This window comes from Schistocerca cancellata, chromosome 8 (genome assembly GCF_023864275.1).
Source record: "Schistocerca cancellata isolate TAMUIC-IGC-003103 chromosome 8, iqSchCanc2.1, whole genome shotgun sequence".
Classification (NCBI taxonomy): Eukaryota; Metazoa; Arthropoda; class Insecta; order Orthoptera; family Acrididae; genus Schistocerca; species Schistocerca cancellata.
In genome coordinates, this window is record NC_064633.1 from 167104439 (window position 1) to 167124669 (window position 20231).

The following is a 20231-nucleotide window of genomic DNA, read 5'->3' on the forward strand; positions in this document are numbered from 1 at the left end:
CGCCGTACCTGCTCGTCACTTTGTGTTACACCCCAAATGCGAGTTACCTCTAAGTTTTCCACGACAGTATCACACGAGTTGTGATGTTCAATAATTTGTATAGCCCTTTTTCAAAATAGGATCATGATGTTTGAGAATTTGTTCACGAATCCTACTGTCTGGCACATCGTACGTAATTGCACCAAAAATCATTGCGTCGCTATAGTACAGTCCACAGCTATATTGAAAACGTCACTGCCGTGTCACAGACTGAAGTTCAGTGACCAACTGATGGTTTGTCAATTATGGATTTTTCCGCAATTGAAAGAACTTGTAACGAGCTACAGTAATCTGTACCTGATCCTCGTAATACATAGTGAGGGCGGAAACCACATCTCCGAAAACTAGCAACCCCGGCCTACTAGTCTGGAATACCCTCTGATCGAGGTGGTAAACCCCTGTGCCGGCTGTTGACAGTAAATAAGAAAGTTTCACAATACCTTGCACTTGATGTTTAGCACAATGAGCGTTGAACTGAGGGCACCACTCTTTCTATACATCTTGTTGATCATTGAAAGCTCGGAACGGACGAATGCACGGAGGCGGTGGCGTGTATGTGTCTGGCTATTGTGACGGTCTTCATGCTGCAGCGACTTGTGCATTGAGGAACTGACGGACTGCCGTCATCAACTGCACCATATGGTGGTTCAGAAACTGAATAAAATCCATTACATCAAAGCCATCAGCAACCGGAGACGTATTCACAGGTGGCGTAGGAGCCGGGTCAGAGCGCATTTTAATGAGAGGTTGAGCCATGGCGCCTTGTATCGCTCCTGTCTAGAGCCTGTGTTTCTGGAGAATAACTTGTGCGTGCACAGCGGCAGATGGCATCAAGCTGGTTCAGTCGAGTACGTGGTTCTAAGTTTCAATGGCTAGAGGACAGCAGTGGACAGGACTAAACAGAAAGAACTACACTCCTGGAAATGGAAAAAAGAACACATTGACACCAGTGTGTCAGACCCACCATACTTGCTCCGGACACTGCGAGAGGGCTGTACAAGCAATGATCACACGCACGGCACAGCGGACACACCAGGAACCGCGGTGTTGGCCGTCGAATGGCGCTAGCTGCGCAGCATTTGTGCACCGCCGCCGTCAGTGATGATGATGTTTGGTTTGTGGGGCGCTCAACTGCGTGGTTATCAGCGCCCGAGTGCCGCCATCAATGTCAGCCAGTTTGCCGTGGCATACGGAGCTCCATCGCAGTCTTTAACACTGGTAGCATGCCGCGACTTCGTGGACGTGAACCGTATGTGCAGTTGACGGACTTTGAGCGAGGGCGTATAGTGGGCATGCGGGAGGCCGGGTGGACGTACCGCCGAATTGCTCAACACGTGGGGCGTGAGGTCTCCACAGTACATCGATGTTGTCGCCAGTGGTCGGCGGAAGGTGCACGTGCCCGTCGACCTGGGACCGGACCGCAGCGACGCACGGATGCACGCCAAGACTGTAGGATTCTACGCAGTGCCGTAGGGGACCGCACCGCCACTTCCCAGCAAATTAGGGACACTGTTGCTCCTGGGGTATCGGCGAGGACCATTCGCAACCGTCTCCATGAAGCAGGGCTACGGTCCCGCACACCGTTAGGCCGTCTTCCGCTCACGCCCCAACATCGTGCAGTCCGCCTCCAGTGGTGTCGCGACAGGCGTGAATGGAGGGACGAATGGAGACGTGTCGTCTTCAGCGATGAGAGTCGCTTCTGCCTTGGTGCCAATGATGGTCGTATGCGTGTTTGGCGCCGTGCAGGTGAGCGCCACAATCAGGACTGCATACGACCGAGGCACACAGGGCCAACACCCGGCATCATGGTGTGGGGAGCGATCTCCTACACTGGCCGTACACCACTGTTGATCGTCGAGGGGACACTGAATAGTGCACGGTACATCCAAACCGTCATCGAACCCATCGTTCTACCATTCCTAGACCGGCAAGGGAACTTGCTGCTCCAACAGGACAATGCACGTCCGCATGTATCCCGTGCCACCCAACGTGCTCTAGAAGGTGTAAGTCAACTACCCTGGCCAGCAAGATCTCCGGATCTGTCCCCCATTGAGCATGTTTGGGACTGGATGAAGCGTCGTCTCACGCGGTCTGCACGTCCAGCACGAACGCTGGTCCAACTGAGGCGCCAGGTGGAAATGGCATGGCAAGCCGTTCCACAGGACTACATCCAGCATCTCTACGATCGTCTCCATGGGAGAATAGCAGCCTGCATTGCTGCGAAAGGTGGATATACACTGTACTAGTGCCGACATTGTGCATGCTCTGTTGCCTGTGTCTATGTGGCTGTGGTTCTGTCAGTGTGATCATGTGATGTATCTGACCCCAGGAATGTGTCAATAAAGTTTCCCCTTCCTGGGACAATGAATTCACGGTGTTCTTATTTCAATTTCCAGGAGTGTATAATGTAGTTAAGAATTTTGACCACCAGAGTCCAGTAATGCACAGAGAGATTCCAGAAGCATGTCATGAGAATGTTTTTGTGAATTGTTCTGTTTATTTCTTGAAAACTTTTTTGTTTATGTTTGCACAAATTTGTATATGCTTTTAGTAGTGTGGATGAGGCTTCAATATGGTCTCAAGTAAATTTGTTGATCATTGTTCTACTGGTGAACGCTGCACTAACTAGTGTGAGAAAGGTTTAAGACAGTATGAATGTAGACTACGGTTCGTTTAGTATAATAATATCATAAGTAAAAAGTATGGTAAAAGGAAAGCTAATTCTAGTGCAAATGAAAATAGTTAACAATGTAAAGTACAAACAAAGCATCATAATGTTAAATATTTATTTCGGGAAGAAGTACAGTTCGAAAGAGTGTTATTTGTCGATTGTTTAGTCGTGAAAAGTGCGCACTGGCGCCGGAGAACGATGTTTTTCCATTGGCCTTAAAGAAAACTGACCAATCAGAACGGAATATTCTTAGCGCGTCTTTTCACTTGGAGGTACAGAATGCATACGACAGTTTCAGGAGGTCGGAGCCCAGCCTTAGAATGGGACGGTCGTGTGTAGTATGAGCTCCGAAGGAAGTTATAATTTGACGGTCTCAGTTGTGCTACATGTTTAAAAAGCGCTTCAGAGTGAAGGCATATTTATTCTGATGTGTTTTTTTAGAAAATACGGATTTTTTAAATAATTTTGTGTATGAGGAAAGACAGTAATTCGGCACGGTATATTGAGCAGATCGGTGACTAAAAAACTTAAATGCAATAGACACCGGTAAACTTAATAGTATGGCGAGCATTTACATTTAAGAACAATCCGTGTTTTGTAGCTGTTCATACCTCGGGAAATTCGTTACCATAAACTTACTAATATGTATGAAAGGGTTTGTGCATGACTGTGTTATGATTAGCACGGGCTTGGCAGTGAACGTGTACATCTCCAGGTTCAGAATATATGGCAGTATTACCAGTATTTCCACCTTCCATTCCAAATTAAGACCTTTCCCCGATTCTTAGAATCGTTACGTTGCATGCAGCCTGGTGCGAGTTGCAGTACGGCAGGTTTCTGCTCGTCTTTCCTACCGGAGAGGTGCTGCCACAAGTTCACAGGCAGGTGCTGGTAATGGACGAACGTAAGCGCGCAGCCGCAAGGTGAATGGCTACAAAATAATTATTATCTAGGCAAATACATAAATAGCGAAAGCGTTGTGGCTAGTCTGCAAGAAAGGACACAATTACTCGTATTAGCAATTCTCATCTGAAAGGAAAGGGAGAAATACGATGTGACGGAGCAGCGAGGGGCAAAGGCAGCGTTGGTTCTGGAATCGTCGTCGCCAGATGTTGTGTCAGCTACTGTGGGAGTCAGCACCGAGACAAACAAGGAAAGAGAGAAGAAGTACGACGGCCGGTGGCACGATTCCAAATTAATTTGTGCATAACACTTTCAGATTAACAGGTCACTTTACTTGTAAAAAGAAAAGAAACGACACTTAACTCCTCTTTATGATGAGGTTTGATGTGCATTCTGTTCTTCCTACATGCAGTCACTTTACACGCTGTTACTGCTCGTAGATCGCAGGCTAAGTATCGTCTTCCTATTAGTCAGTACTGATGCTCTCGAAGTCCGAGACTGAACTGTCCCCCAACCAGAGATGAGCGGCTGATTGAGTCAGCGTTGACAGGGTGCCTTGAACCTCGTCTTCCAGGAGTTGGGGCGCTGACAGCACTGTCCGTTGGCCCGCGTGTTAGCGGCTTCTTGATGCCATTTCCCGGCGCGCCGCTAGTCGGTGTGTAGTCGACCATTAAAATACACTCCTGGAAATGGAAAAAGAACACATTGACACCGGTGTGTCAGACCCACCATACTTGCTCCGGACACTGCGAGAGGGCTGTACAAGCAATGATCACACGCACGGCACAGCGGACACACCAGGAACCGCGGTGTTGGCCGTCAAATGGCGCTAGCTGCGCAGCATTTGTGCACCGCCGCCGTCAGTGTCGGCCAGTTTGCCGTGGCATACGGAGCTCCATCGCAGTCTTTAACACTGGTAGCATGCCGCGACAGCGTGGACGTGAACCGTATGTGCAGTTGACGGACTTTGAGAGAGGGCGTATAGTGGGCATGCGGGAGGCCGGGTGGACGTACCGCCGAATTGCTCAACACGTGGGGCGTGAGGTCTCCACAGGACATCGATATTGTCGCCAGTGATCGGCGGAAGGTGCACGTGCCCGTCGACCTGGGACCGGACCGCAGCGACGCACGGATGCACGCCAAGACCGTAGGATCCTACGCAGTACCGTAGGGGACCGCACCGCCACTTCCCAGCAAATTAGGGACACTGTTGCTCCTGGGGTATCGGCGAGGACCATTCGCAACCGTCTCCATGAAGCTGGGCTACGGTCCCGCACACCGTTAGGCCGTCTTCCGCTCACGCCCCAACATCGTGCAGCCCGCCTCCAGTGGTGTCGCGACAGGCGTGAATGGAGGGACGAATGGAGACGTGTCGTCTTCAGCGATGAGAGTCGCTTCTGCCTTGGTGCCAATGATGGTCGTATGCGTGTTTGGCGCCGTGCAGGTGAGCGCCACAATCAGGACTGCATACGACCGAGGCACACAGGGCCAACACCCGGCATCATGGTGTGGGGAGCGATCTCCTACACTGGCCGTACACCACTTGTGATCGTCGAGGGGACACTGAATAGTGCACGGTACATCCAAACCGTCATCGAACCCATCGTTCTACCATTCCTAGACCGACAAGGGAACTTGCTGTTCCAACAGGACAATGCACGTCCGCATGTATCCCGTGCCACCCAACGTGCTCTAGAAGGTGTAAGTCAACTACCCTGGCCAGCAAGATCTCCGGATCTGTCCCCCATTGAGCATGTTTGGGACTGTATGAAGCGTCGTCTCACGCGGTCTGCACGTCCAGCACGAACGCTGGTCCAACTGAGGCGCCAGGTGGAAATGGCATGGCAAGCCGTTCCACAGGACTACATCCAGCATCTCTACGATCGTCTCCATGGGAGAACAGCAGCTGCATTGCTGCGAAAGGTGGATATACACTGTACTAGTGCCGACATTGTGCATGCTCTGTTGCCTGTGTCTATGTGCCTGTGGTTCCGTCAGTGTGATCATGTGATGTATCTGACCCCAGGAATGTGTCAATAAAGTTTCCCCTTCCTGGGACAATGAATTCACGGTGTTCTTATTTCAATTTCCAGGAGTGTATGTGTGTATTTTCATGAGGTCTAGGTGAAAGCCGTAAACTGGCAGCTAATAAGTGTATATGTGGTGTGTTTAATATTCCTATTGGTAGGTGTACTAGTACAGACCACACGTGCAAAGTTAATTACGATTCCACTTAACGGCTATCTGTGAGTTGGTAGTTATGGTTGGAATGGCTCTGAGCACTATGGGACTTAATATCTGAGGTCATCAGTCCCCTAGAACTTAGAACTACTTAAACCTAGCTAATCTAAGGACATCACACACATCCATGCCCGAGGCAGGATTCGAACCTGCGACCGTAGCAGTCGCGCGGTTCCGGACTGAAGTGCCTAGAACCGCTCGGCCACCGCGGCCGGCAGTTGGTAGTTAGCCTGACCCGAATTTTTAACTTTCAGATAGCAATCAGATGAAAACGAGGGAAATGGTAATCAAGTAAGTTACTTGATTATTATTTCAGAAGGAATCGCCTTACAGGTTATACGTTTAGAACACTGGGAGACTACAAAGTCAATGTCTTTATGGAAAGATGTTTGTGATGGCTTACGAAACCATAATTGTACCCAGGCATGTAGTTCTTTGTTCGTAGCAAATCGACGGCCACAAATCCTTGCTTCAATGTTCTAAAAATGTGGTAATCGCTTGGGGAGATAACGGGCCTGTATGGAATTTGTGTAAATGCGTCCCAGCGAAACGGGCCTAGAGTATACGAAACAACCGTTGCAACACGTGGGCTAGTGAACCGCATTGTAGTGAAGAGGACCCATCGTCCATGCATAACACCTGAAATTTTGTTGACGGTGTTGGGATTTACCCTACGTATCAATTACTGGTGTCACGTGCTGCCAAGGTTGTTTCGATAACGCTACAGAGATTTCCTTGGGAAGCATTCTCCTCACCTTCCATACAGTCCCTATCTCTTCCCATGCGATTGCTGTGCAACGCAGTCGTGAAGAAAGACTTTCGTGGGTGTCGATTTGCCTCGGACGGAGAACTGCATGCCAGGGTACAAATATGGTTTCATAGACAGCCGCAATGGTTTTTTCATGGAGGCATTTACAGTCTCGTCTCGCCATGGGATGAATGCATTAACGGTTACGGCGATAACTGCAGAAACGATCAAGAGTTTACTTATTTTTTTCCATCCGTCTCGTTTTCATTTGAGTGCGCCTTATGTTTTGCATGGATACAGCGGCAAATTTTTGCCACAGCTTTTTTAGTCAAGAAACATCACATGTCGCAGCGTAACAACAAGGTGATGCAACAAGAACGAACAAATATCAGCTGTTCATTAGAAACATACTATTACAGACAAACTGGATTAAACAAAGTGAAAATGTTCTGTCTACACAGATCCTTGAGCGCAATGCGTTGCTCGAGAAGCGGCAAACGGTAGTGCATTTTGATCCCAACACGAATCAGCATGTCCCTGTTTACTGAATGGACAGCTTTAACAATTCGATTTCTCGGCCCTTGAAGAGTGACTGCCATACGTCATAGAAACACCTTTAAGACTGCAAGAGTTTGCAAGCGATTCTTCAAATACGACTAATTGAGATGCAGAATCTACTAATCGAAATACCTTTTGATTTACTGTATCGTCTTTTACCTCACGCCAAAGTGAATTTCAACGTCCCCACAAAAGTAAGTGAATTTTTGTTTTATTTTTCGAGAACGATGGTAAGGTAGGACTTCATTTATATGTGTATAGTTAAGACTATACCGCAGCAAATATTTGTATAGGGTAAGTGTAGGGAAAGGTTGAAATTTAGTAATTTAAATTACAGACACTCACTTCAGCAAAGACATAAATGTAAAATTTTTAATACAGAATAGGAGTTTAAATACAAAGCTGACTGCAAGTTTTGAAAACAGGCAAAAATGGGAAAACATAAATAATATAGTCTATTGGTAAAAAATATAATAAATATTAAAAAATTATGCTACATAATTCTTGTGAAAGTTTTGAAAACAATTTTTGAAATAGTTGACCAAATTACATTTAGAGCTATCTGTTCCATAGTAAGAGTTTTGTCAATTAGTTTAATTCTTCTTACTTTTGAAACGTGTCAATTTTTGTAAAAAGGAACACCATTTTAGGTTATACCCTTTGAAAAAAATAATCATCTCAGGGATTATGTGGCAGAGCAACACACATCACTCACTTACAAACGATATGGTAGTTGACGTCACATATGTCATGGCTTCATCTTGAAAGATGGCTGAAATAGCTGAAAGAGCGTCACCAGTGTACAAATGACGTAATATCATGATCGTTGTTATAAATTAAAGCTGACCTGATAATTGCTAATGACCACATGTATTTCTGCCTTACCGTTATAACACGTTTTAAGATTCACTAAACTGGATGACACATAGACTTTCGCACTTTCGTTGATTGACTTCCTATCGAGCATACATTTATTATAAAGAAAGGTCAATGAAGCGGTTTGACGATATATTTACGTTTCCAATAATAGAAGAAAATTAAGTTTTGAAGTACATTTTACTTTATCGATAATTTTAATTTCACTCACATCTCAGTTTATATGAAATAACATCTATTTTAACCCTTTTGTGTCTGAGTGAATGCAACAATGAGCGCAGAACGTGTGTGAGTTGTGAATCTTTTCTGTTGTAAGTAACGGTGTGTACAATAGCACGGTAAGATGTATATGTTTTCTAGTATTAGTCACCTATCAGAGAAATTATAAATTACCATGAACCCTGTTAACTAGCTGAGAAATTTTGACAGCAAATTAATTTTCTCTTATTTGTTTTCGCGTAACATAATATTACTAATTTCGTAAACAGTAATTTCAGAGTGCGTTTAGTACGAAGAGGGAAAGCCGTATTACCAACTGTACTAGTATGGGCTTGGTGGTATCAAGTCTTACTAAAAGTGAAAATTTAGAGGCGGTTCCACGTAACGAGTCTCTTTCACGTGGTAGCTGGCCAGAGCAGAATCTTTAATTATATTGCAGCCTATAAAGAGAGTGCTGCGACTAATTTTTTTTCTAACTCCAGATATACAGGGTGTTACAAAAAGGTACGGCCAAACTTTCAGGAAACATTCCTCACACACAAATAAAGAAAAGATGTTATGTGGACATGCATCCGAAAACGCTTAATTTCCATGTCAGAGCTCATTTTAGTTTCGTCAGTATGTACTGTACTTCCTCGATTCACTGCCAGTTGGCCCAATTGAAAGAAGGTGATGTTGACTTCGGTGCTTGTGTTGACATGCGACTCATTGCTCTACAGTACTAGCATCAAGCACATCAGTACGTAGCATCAACAGGTTAGTGTTCATCACGAACGTGGTTTTGCAGTGCAATGTTTACAAATGCGGAGTTGGCAGATGCCCATTTGATGTATGGATTAGCACGGGGCAATAGCCGTGGCGCGGTACGTTTGTATCGAGACAGATTTCCAGAACGAAGGTGTCCCGACAGGAAGACGTTCGAAGCAATTGATCGGCGCCTTAGGGAGCACGGAACATTCCAGCCTATGACTCGCGACTGGGGAAGACCTAGAACGACGAGGACACCTGCAATAGACGAGGCAATTCTTCGTGCAGTTGACGATAACCCTAATGTCAGCGTCAGAGAAGTTGCTGCTGTACAAGGTAACGTAGACAACGTCATTGTGTGCAGAGTGCTACGGGAGAACCAGTTGTTTCCGAACCATGTACAGCGTGTGCAGGCACTATCAGCAGCTGATTGGCCTCCACGGGTACACTTCTGCGAATGGTTCATCCAACAATGAGTCAATCCTCATTTCAGTGCAAATGTTCTCTTTTCGGATGAGGCTTCATTCCAACGTGATCAAATTGTAAATTTTCACAATCAACATGTGTAGGCCAACGAGAATCCGCACGCAATTGTGCAATCACGTCATCAACACAGATTTTCTGTAAACGTTTGGGCAGGCATTGTTGGTGATGTCTTGATTGGGCCCCATGTTCTTCCACCTACCCTCAATGGAGCACGTTATCATGATTTCATACGGGATACTCTACCTGTGCTGCTAGAACATGTGCCTGTACAAGTACGACACAACATGTGGTTCATGCACGATGGAGCTCCTGCACATTTCAGTCGAAGTGTTCGTACGCTTCTCAACAACAGATTCGGTGACCGATGGATTGGTAGAGGCGGACCAATTCCATGGCCTCTACGCTCTCCTGACCTCAACCCCCTTAATTTTCATTTATGGGGGCATTTGAAAGCAACCCCGGTACCAAATGTAGAGACTTTTTGTGCTCATATTGTGGACGGCTGTCATACAATACGCCATTCTCCAGGGCTGCATCAGAGCATCAGGGATTCCATGCGATCGAGGGTGGATGCATGTATCCTCGCTAACGGAGGACATTTTGAACATTTCCTGTAACAAAGTGTTTGAGGTCAGGCTGGTATGCTCTGTTGCTTTGTGTTTCCATTCCATGATTAATGTGATTTGAAGAGAAGTAATAAAACGACCTCTAACATGGAAAGTAAGCGTTTCCGGACACATGTCCACATAACATCTTTTCTTTCTTTGTGTGTGAGGAATGTTTCCTGACAGTTTGGCCGTACCTTTTTGTAGCACCCTGTAGTATTCATCGCGCCAGTACAGGTGCGACCAGCAGGAGGATTCACCTTAGATGAGTGCATGTTCTAACTCTGGATAGCAAGCCGTGCAGCTGTACGTCATATGCTGCAAGCATATTTGTAACTAAAAAAAAAATATTGTTAGAGCCGAAAAACTGAGTGACTATTAAGGTTGCGATGAAACAAATACATTAACTTTTATCAAAGACTATGAAGATATTCTTACTACCTCGCGCAGCAAAGCGATCAAGACACAAAAGTCCTTCAAACCGGATATCTTATATTATTAACAATTTGAGAAAGAGCAACGTATTATGGCGCATATAACAAAAAAATGGTGAAGAAGGAATACAGGATGGCTATTCGGAAAGCTAAAGCACATTGCTGGAAGCAATACTGCAGTCTAACACCAATAAATAGCTCTTGGAAGGCAGTCTGTCAACTGCATCAGGAAAAGCAGATGTAATATCCCCATAACGTCTCCTAGGAAAGTGATAACACAACTGATGTAACCGAAACTATTCTTGTATGCTACGATATTTTGTGCCTGAGGAGTATCCGAGACAAGATGATGAGTATCATAAAGTAATCAGACCTCGAACTCTGCGCCGAACGGAACGATGAAGGATGTAGCTCTTAGACAGACAAAGAGTAAATAATAACAATCATCCCAGCAAACCAGAGCCCTGTGTAAAATAGTGCTTCTGCTGAACTCTTTCGCTGAGTGTATATCGATTTTCTGAAATATTTTACCACTTTACTTAACAGCTGCGCAAAAGGCGCTTTCTTTCCGAGACTGTGAAAAACATATTTTCTCGACGTATCGACATGTGCGTTGTTACGCGTAAGGCTACTAGAAGGTAACGAGGGCACTCGAAGATAGGAAATCAGAGACTCAGGTCTGGGAGCAGGCAAAATAATAACGTTTAGGTTACCAAATGTAAACAATACCAGTATGGCCCCGTGAATTACAGACGCTCTCGTTACCTGTGAAAGGATAGATGTTTCACTTCTTAGAATTAACTGGTAACTTCATACAACGCCTAGACGCTATTGTAAATCGTCACAGCAGAAGATTCTCACAAACAACAGGTCTTAGAATGAGCAGAAAATTTAATACTTGCTCCTGGGAACAGCAACGTCAGCAGGTTTACACAGATTAGAATGAGGTAGGAAATGGATAAAATTTCTGGAACAGCGGATCCCCACTAAAGAAAGGCTTCAGGGTGGTGCCAAGTAACTTCGAACACCATTACTGCGGGTCTATATAGGAACGTTTACCTTTCTGGTGAAAGCTGTTCCCATTTAACTTACGGTTTGTTAATGTAAATACCAGAAACATCTCCATATTCAGAGTAGGTGAAGGGACAGGAGGTGAACTTGGTTGTATAGAGGCACCAGGGAGGTGCAGAGCCCCTCATCAGACTGCCCGATACCTGTGAAGTGCCGGTATATTGGCGTGACGACTATTTCACTTGTAGTGCTGCTTTTAGTGTTTGTACGTTACAATGCTAATAGCGACTGCTATTCCTGTTAGCCCTTAACAATGGTCTCAGGCACTCACTTCCGTTGTGCAATAAGTTTCATGTTTTGGTTCTTCTAACATGTAGTATAGAATTTGCCTCTACTGTCAGTCAGAGCCCTGAATCCCTTGAGTCTCCTACAAGTATCCTACCGAGTCCAAGAATCCGCAAATTGTAAGGGTCCTGTAATAATGGTTGACGCTCGTACATACAACCAACTTGCCTTCCCGGGAAGCCTGTCTTCTTGAATTTCCTCCTAACCACTCGCAAAATTGCAGATAGACCTGTAACCCTCTTCTCTGCGTCTCTTCTATGCTGTGACACAACAAACGGCCAAACTATACCCATTCTCAGACGTGTCAAACAAAAATGCACAGATGTGGCTCAATTCCGCCCCCACCAGCCCTCTTGTACGAAGGGAAGAGTTTGGAAAAATGAAGGTACAATAAGTACTGACCTACTTCACAGAAAAGAAAACTAAACTCATGTTGTCTGTTAAGAATTTCATAGAGGAAAGTATATTACAAGGGTACTATGCAATAAAGGGACCTCTTGACGTCCTGGAAGCTTATGGCGCCGTTTCGTGGTCCAGCAACCTAAATACTCTGCAATTATTCCAGTTGCCTACGAACATATGAAATATTCTTAAAGACTCTTTCAGTGACAGAACAGGAGTCTTGGCGTTTAACAACATCAAACTAAAGAACGTGACTAAAGATTGCTGACCAGGGTTTTGCTGCAGACCATGTTTTCTAAATACACAGTACAATTCTTCTCTAAATTTTGATTACGCTGCTAACACAAAGAAGGAAGCATGTGTAGATAACTTAATCCTGTGCAGTTGTGACAGGGGATGGAAAAGCTAGGTTGTCAGTCCTGTGCACCGCAGATATACTATCACAGTTGTTGGGTAGTACTTGAAAAGAGAAACTGACAAGTTACTGTTTAGATACAAAATATAAAAATCCCATTTAATGCCAAGAAGTCGAAAGGAGAAGACAAGAAGCCAAGAAAGAAAAGCAATACTTAGTCTCTAAAGAATAGTGTTTCCGAACAACTTTGACGTTTAAAATACTTCGGTGTATCTATTGGTTCTGAATTTACTTTCCAAAGAACTTACACTCATCAGCCAGAACATCCTACCTACCTTATATCTGGTATGTCCACCTTTAGCACGGATAATAGTGGCGATGCGTCGTGGGATGGAATGGAAGCAATGAGGCCCTTATAAGTCACTGGAGTTGGCACCACATCGACACATGTGACTCACCTACTTGGTTGGTTGTGGGAGGGGACCGAAAAGCTATGTTGTCGGTCCTGTCGAATTAGGAAACGATAGGGTAGGAAGTCTGCCGTGCCTTTTCAAAGGAACCACCATGGCATTTTCGTGAAGCAATTTAGGGAAATCACTGAAAACCTAAATTAGGATAGCCAGACAGGGGTTTGAACCGTCGTCCTCATGAATACGAGTCCAGTGTGCTAACCACTGCGCCACCTCATCTATTTCCCATATATTCTAGGGAGAGGGCGATGAGCTCTGACACCACATTCACCAAGATCCCAGATGTCTACGGCAGGGTATATATCTGTTGAGTTCGGGTGACAGCGAATCAACACTCCCCAGCGAATCAACATTCCTTGCCTTGTAATATGGCGCCATATCTTGATGAACAAAGCCACTGCCATCAGGAAATGTGATCATCATGGTGGGGTGTATGTGGTCTTTAAACTAGAGTAGGTTACTCCTTGGCAGTCATGAGTAATTGAGCGAGCTCAACGGGTCCATTTGATTACCACCTGAATGTTCCCAACAGCATACTGGGGCCCATGTCAACTTGCCACTGTCCTATAGTAGAGGTAGTGAGTAGCTGGTCCCCTGCACAATGTTGTAATTGCACCCTCACATCGGCATGATGAAGAAGGGACTGTAATTTAACAGGCAATGAAACCCTCTTTCACAGGACCAATTCTAATGCTGATGGCCACGTGCCAATTGCAGTCGTAATCCCTAATGTCATTGTGTTGACATCGGCACATGCATGTCTTCTGCGAAGGACCATTGTTAGGAGTTTCCGCTGCATTCTGTGTTGTAGTGGCACCGTCTGCCACAGAATGTAGAAAGAACACCAAATGTAGTGGGAAGATGTACAAGGCATTGTATTAAGACTTGTCCAAGATTTCCAAATGATTTATTGTTTCCAACTACAGTGCCCCAAGTCCTCTCAATCAGCATCACTGTGTCGGTCCAGCAATGCTGAGGACACCACTTTGCTGTCTGCGAAATGGCTTGGCGTGGAAAGGCTGCCTCAGTGACCTGGGCACACACTGCTGTGAGTTGGCCTCGTACGGCAGTGGAGTTGCGGCATATCAGGATGCCACCAGTTGACTCAGTGGTCTGCAACCCTGCTGAATCAGCGCCGCTTGGTGTGAGCTGCAGGCCGCCAGTTGCGTGCTTCTCACCGGCGTGGCTAAGGTCCGGGCGACAAAAAGTGCCTGCGATCCAGAGTCCCAATCTGCGAGCCTCGCCTCGGGGTACCTCCAGCATGTGCTGGAAGGCAGGACGACTGCCCGCAGTAGCGAGCCATGGAGTGACCTGCCGCTCTCTGGACAGAGACCCCATGTCGGTCTCAGAGTGTCTAACCAGTGACCTGCCGTGGACTGGAACACTGTCACCCCATCTGCTACTGCATGTAGCTGGTGGTGTGACAGTAGAGCTGCCACACTTGAATGAATCTCGTTAGAAAGTGCACCTACACTCCAGGAAATTGAAATAAGAACACCGTGAATTCATTGTCCCAGGAAGGGGAAACTTTAGTGGGGTCAGATACATCACATGATCACACTGACAGAACCACAGGCACATAGACACAGGCAACAGAGCATGCACAATGTCGGCACTAGTACAGTGTATATCCACCTTTCGCAGCAATACCGGCTGCTATTCTCCCATGGAGACGATCGTAGAGATGCTGGATGTAGTCCTGTGGAACGGCTTGCCATACCATTTCCACCTGGCGCCTCAGTTGGACCAGCGTTAGTGCTGGACGTGCAGACCGCGTGAGACGACGCTTCATCCAGTCCCAAACATGCTCAATGGGTGACAGATCCGGAGATCTTGCTGGCCAGGGTAGTTGACTTACACCTTCTAGAGCACGTTGGGTGGCACGGGATACATGCGGACGTGCATTGTCCTGTTGGAACAGCAAGTTCCCTTGCCGGTCTAGGAATGGTAGAACGATGGGTTCGATGACGGTTTGGATGTACCGTGCACTAGACAGTGTCCCCTCGACGATCACCAGTGGTGTACGGCCAGTGTAGGAGATCACTCCCCACACCATGATGCCGGGTGTTGGCCCTGTGTGCCTCGGTCGTATACAGTCCTGATTGTGGCACTCACCTGCACGGCGCCAAACACGCATACGACCATCATTGGCACCAAGGCAGAAGCGACTCTCATCGCTGAAGACGACACATCTCCATTCGTCCCTCCATTCACGCCTGTCACGACACCACTGGAGGCGGGCTGCACGATGTTGGGGCGTGAGCGGAAGACGGCCTAACGGTGTGCGGGACCGTAGCCCAGCTTCATGGAGACGGTTGCGAATGGTTCTCGCCGATACCCCAGGAGCAACAGTGTCCCTAATCTGCTGGGAAGTGGCGGTGCGGTCCCCTACGGCACTGCGTAGGATCCTACGGTCTTGGCGTGCATCCGTGCGTCGCTGCGGTCCGGTCCCAGGTCGATGGGCACGTGCACCTTCCGCCGACCACTGGCGACAACATCGATGTACTGTAGAGACCTCACGCCCCACGTGTTGAGCAATTCGGCGGTACGTCCACCCGGCCTCCCGCATGCCCACTATACGCCCTCGCTCAAAGTCCGTCAACTGCACATACGGTTCACGTCCACGCTGTGGCGGCATGCTACCAGTGTTAAAGACTGCGATGGAGCTCCGTATGCCACGGCAAACTGGCTGACACTGACGGCGGCGGTGCACAAATGCTGCGCAGCTAGCGCCATTCGACGGCCCACACCGCGGTTCCTGGTGTGTCCGCTGTGCCGTGCGTGTGATCATTGCTTGTACAGCCCTCTCGCAGTGTCCGGAGCAAGTATGGTGGGTCTGACACACCGGTGTCAATGTGTTCTTTTTTCCATTTCCAGGAGTGTATTTATACGCGGCTGTGCTTCTCTGTTTTGCATATGCACCGTTTCACGTCACGTAGGTTGGCCAGTGGGCCACTTCTGCCTTTGTTTTTCAGCATTCAAAACTGCTATGTATACAATTTCAGCAATTTGACGGCCCTGTGGCCTCTATTCCACTTCGCAAATGTTGGTATGCGTAACTCATTGCAATCTGGCCTGCATCTGGTTGTAACTTGTTCTCAGAATATTGCACCAAACTAACTTTCCCCATCCTAAACAGTGGTGCCCCTACATTAATCCCCTCTTCACGAAAACCCAGTCCCAGGGTCGACCCTTAATAAGTTCTTAACTTGTTTGGGTCGGCAACTGTGGCATATTTCCTTACTATTAGCAAACTTAAATGTGGTCTAGTGCCCCTTAAAACCATTACATGAAACAAAACGTAAAAATTCCTTAATGGAGGAGCACAGCTCGATCAAACCATTACCTACTCATCTCATGCACCAGGTATCGAATCCACTGCGGCTTGGACTTCCCTTCGATCCCTCCTGGAATTCGTCTCATCAGAAAGAAAACTACACATAACAAAGTTATGGCTACGATGACACCTGGCACAGAGGTGCTCAAAATAATCGTTATTTGCCGTTGCCTTTCCCTATACTGAGTGACAAGTTTAGAATCTGCTTTGGCAAAAACTCTAACGTGGCTTCTGGCCAGTACAGCTGTGGCTGTGTAACATTCAATAGCATGGCTCCTGACATTGACGCTGGCAGGTATAAGGTTAGTTCTATTATGTCACATTTAGTTCAATTGATTAAAATTCCGCTACACTAGAGTTCTATACGTTTCGCTTCTGCAAATAGTCCCTGTCAAAACAACTTGCTACTACTACCAAATTCTCGTAGGTGGAGAAGATCCAATGCATCCCGAGCCGTTGCAAGCTCAATTTTGGTTCCACGATGTCCCTTGGACAGTCTATTTCTTTTCCCCTGCACCATGTATGTGTCTCATATTTGTAGCTTCACAGATTTTCCTCCAACATTCACTATTTTTTATCCAAACTCAGGACTAATTGTGTGACTACTTTCATTCTTAAATTTGCATTGTATGAACTGGTGCAATAAACACGACTGCCCTGACCCAGCACTGTCGATAACTAAAAATTTAAACTGGAAGCCGTACGACTCTGACATCGCTCAACACCTGTTTATTATGGCTTAGCCGCAAAATGTACTCGGACGCATTTATTTCTCCAACAACACTCCACATTTCCACATTCGTCAGATACTACACTTCCTTTTCCAGTGACCCGAGGACAGGGATCACCATCACCCTCCTTCCCTCTTCAAATGGACTGCTGCCCCTAGCAGGCTCACAATACTCCAAAACACATATAAAATACAATGCCTAATTAATCTATGCAAACCCAATGATACATAACCAGAAAAACAACAAAAACTACAAATACCCCACTACTTTCTGGATCGCAAAGCATACGGTACTTCCTGCTGTATTCTATCTTCCTGGTTTTCTCTGTGCTTAGCACCCCTCATAACTCTCTCTTTCTTCCTCTTTGCTTTCTGTGCCATACCTGGAATCACATCTGGACAACCCTTAAATGGTCATAACTGCCAAATGTGTACTATCGCTGTTCTAGTTGGCAGCTGAAGCTTAACATTAATGGGAGATGTGGTTTCCAAAACTCCTTATGGTCCTCGATACCTCAGGAGGTTCATTTTCCATTTTTGCATATAGGCGCAGGACAGCATTACCCATTTCCCAACTCTATACTGTGGAAAACTTCCTTTCCGCTTTACTGCGTCTTCCTGCATTTCCGAAGCCTTTGTATTCGCCTTTTGGAACTGTTGCCAAACATCCCGAATTGTCCTTGAGAACTGACATACAGATTCATCGGTCTTCCTTTCTGTAGTCTCACCAAATTAAACGGCATTTTTCGCCGATACACTACCTAGTGTGGAGGGAAACCAGTAATTTTATGGACTTTTGCATTGTATACGCATACAGTGTGCTTCAAGTACTCGTCCCACTGATGGTGGTGAGAATCCACATAAAAACTCAGCATCTTCCTGATTGTTCTGTTTACCCATTCTGTGCTTCCTCAACTTCTTTATGTTCAACCATTTACACAGTTCCTTCATTAAATCCGACATGAAGTTGGTCCATTGGTCAGTAATTATTGTGGCCAGTGCACCAAACTTCAAAAACCAGTTGTTTACTAACACTTGTGCGACCATTGCTGCCTTTTGATTTGGCATAGCCACTTTCTCCACATACCTCGAAAAATGGTCAATTATTCTCAAAACGAATCTGTTCCCCGATGGTGTTTGCCTGATAGGTTCTAAGACATCGATCCCCAGCATAGAGAATGGACATGTTGCTTCTGGCAATCGTTATAGCTCTATCTGTAAGTGGCTCAAATCTGCTCTCTGCGGACATGGTATACAATTCTTGACGTACTGATCCACGTCTGCTTTCCTACCTCAGCGCCAATACTTTTCCGCCTCTCTCCTATTCGTCTCTCTACACCCTCCATGACCAGGTAACACGTGATCATGTGCTTCCTTTAAAACCTGATCCCTCAACTTAGCTGCCTCTGTTTCCCTTGGTCCTAACTTCGTCTCCCAGCAGAGAAGACCGTTGTAGACATTAAACTGTGGCTGTGTCAGATACAATTTACAATCTTTGTCCACGTCCTATAACTTTTGCCATGCTGCTAGATCCTAACCTATGACTTCTACTTTTCCCACCTTCCTACTTAGTGCATCCGCGTTACCGTGCCTCTTCCCAGCATTGTGCACCACCTCATACTCGAATTCACTAAGCCCACAGACCATCTAGCGAGTCTAGTGGACGGAACCTTCAACCACAACAACCACTTCAATGCAGCATTATCTGTCACTACCCTAAATCTCCTCCCATATAAATAACATTTAAAATATGTGATTCGATAGATTACGCTAAGCATCTCCCTCTATGTTGTTGAGTAATTCCTCTCTGCTGCGTTCAACTGCGTAGATGCGTCGGCTACAGGGTGTTCTTTCACATCAAATTCCTGACTAAGAAGACACCCTAATACTTGATTGGATGCATCGCATGCTAGTATAAACTCCTTTTCAAAATCTGGAAACACAAGAACCGGACTTGATTTTAACACATCTATCAGTTTGTCGATTGCTTTCTGACACTCTTGTGTCCACTCAAATTTCACACCCTTCTGTAACAATAGCGTCAACGGCTGTGCTAAATCTGTAAAACCTTTCACGAACTTTAGATAGTAATTGCAAATTCCGATGAATGACTGCAATTCCTTACTTTTTTTCGGTTCCCGAAAATCACTTACAACCTGTACCAACCTCGGATCTGCTCACACTCAGTCCTTACTGATAGTGTGATCAAAATATTTTACTTTTTCTAATGCAAAATGACACTTCTCCAGGCTCAAAATCTAACGGGCAGCTCTTAACCTCATAAAGACTTTCCTTAACCGCTGTCTATGTTGCTCTATACTGCGTGGAAACACTATAATGTCATCCAAATAGACCAGACACTGCCGTGGTTTCAAAACTCTCAAGACACTGTCTATCATCCTCTGAGACGTTGCTGGAGCGTTTTTCTACCGAATGGCATTCTAATGTACTCGTAATGGCCTCCAGATGTAGAGAAAGCAGTTTTTGGACGATCCTCTGGAGCCACCTCTCACTGATGGTAACCACTTGTCAAATCCATCGTAGGAAAGTATTGGCAATGTCTTAAGTGATCCAAAGGCTCCGGTATGTTTGGAATGGGGTATGCGTCCGTTACTGTCTTATTATTGAGGTATCGGTAGTCACAACAGAACCTGTATTTCTTAGATCCATCTATGGAGTTTTTAGGCACAACGACAATGCCCAGTCCCCAGCAACTATTGATAAGTTCTATAATACCATCCGCAAGCTGCTGATCAATGAAATTCTCCACAAGCGGCTGCAAATACCTCTGTATGATTTATGGTAAACAGGTGCTTCATTCCCTGTTGGTATCCTATGTTGAATTAATGGAGTTGCTGGTAACGGCCATCGTGGAAAAAACAAATCCTTAAATTACTACAATAATTCTCCCATATGCTCTCTTTCTCCTTCTTTCAAATGCTTAGTTTTGTCACGCAGTGCAATTCTATCGACAGTTAGTGGTTGATCGCTTCGTCTACCTCCCGAACACCAGTCTTGGTCATCTGGCACATCCAAATTTCCTACTAAAAGTCC